This window comes from Suricata suricatta, chromosome 7, assembly GCF_006229205.1.
Source record: "Suricata suricatta isolate VVHF042 chromosome 7, meerkat_22Aug2017_6uvM2_HiC, whole genome shotgun sequence".
NCBI lineage: Eukaryota > Metazoa > Chordata > Mammalia > Carnivora > Herpestidae > Suricata > Suricata suricatta.
This window is the reverse complement of record NC_043706.1, coordinates 110,928,524-110,930,212: the sequence shown is the minus strand read 5'-3', so window position 1 is coordinate 110,930,212 and position 1,689 is coordinate 110,928,524.

The following is a 1,689-nucleotide window of genomic DNA, read 5'->3' as shown; positions in this document are numbered from 1 at the left end:
TTGCCTCCAACTGTACTTCACATGACCTAATACTTTGTTTTCTTTCTTTCACATTTAGGAAGTGTGCATATGGGCATGTGTATTATTATGCACACAACTGTACATGTATATTACACATACATGTTACATATGGTTTGTTGTCTCTTATTTTTTTTGTCTGTTAAATTCAAATGTAAACGACTAATTCTCCTGTATCCCCTATCGAGTAACTAGCAGTGTATTGTACATTTAATAAATGCTTGCAAATGACAAAATGAATTCTTTGCTTTGGTTTAAGAGGACGTCAGCACTGAAATGAGCCCCTATGTTTGTGTGTAGGTTTTAATGGTTCATTTTCTTGTCAGACTCCCTCTGGTTATGAATTCTGTGGCAGCACCAACAGTGTAAAGGGAAGATTTTATTGGAGAACATTTGGAGGATTAGAAAAATCTCCAGAGTCTTGGAAGTACCACATTGTGTGTTCAGAATTCTATTTCATTCTGTCTCAAGATCAGAATTAGCAGAGAAGAAAGATGGCAAGATCCACAGGTTCCATATGTGAAGCCAGCCCCCAACCCCCTTCAGAAGTAAGTGGGAGGAACGAAGGAGCACAGTCATTAGAGACTTTCTCATTCAGCTGTGTTAATTCTCCTCGGGCTGCAGCTTTGCATATGAGCTCTTAACCCTGCAAACCGTATTATTGAATACATGATGAATTTAATTAGTTGTAAGAGTTATCCCCTTTCATGGTTTTGCTAAAATAACAAACAAACAAAAAATACCTCAGAATAATTGGTCCATTCAGACCAAAAGAATTCAAATAGTATTCAATGGGATGCTATATTGCAAGTACCTTGATACCTTTTTTTCCTCTAGTGAGCCAGGAAAAAAAAACATGCAACTTCTTTTTTCTTTTCTTTTCTTTTCTTTTTTTGGCATGGAAATTACTTGCTAGCATAAAGGCTGGACGAGGCACTCTATAGTGTTCCAGGAGAGGTAATTTATCGAACACATAGTAGGGTACGATGAAGACCCTAATTCTTTTCCCCCTGAGTTCAATCTTTTATTAACATCATTAGATGAGGTTTTTTGAAAATGAGGAGCGACTCTGAAGTCTGAATACACCAGTTCTGGAAGTGACGGTCCCTGTCCCCATCCCTCCACCTCAATCCAATTCACACTTTTATGATTGGCTTCCTTTTTGACCCATGCTTGTTAATTATATCCAGCTGCAGGCAAATTGCTCTTCCAAATTGGCAACACCGAGCTCTCAAGCGGCTCAGATTTTTTTTTTTTTTCTTCCCTGGATAAAACCTCTGGAGCATGCATTTTCTTGACTAGTGTTTCTGAACTAATCCCCAGTTATGGATATTTTAAAGGGTTCAAGGGACTCACAAAATAACCCTGGTTTTGAATATAGTGCATTTCTTTCCATTTGATCCCAAATTACCTAAGAACATATAGAGAGAAGAATTTCCTTAGAGATTTAGGCACACAGCCATCACTATTCAATTTGTTCCTGGATGTTCTGATGTCGAGACCTAAGTAGTAACTGGCCAGCTCCCAGCACTACTCCAGGGAGCAATTGGGCTTTGCTCTACTGTAGAAGACCCAACACCCACTCAGAACAACAGTTTTCAAAGACATAAGACTTTTTTTCCCTTTTCTGGAAGGCTCTGCTCTGTTCAAGGGCTTCGTTGTCAGAAATTC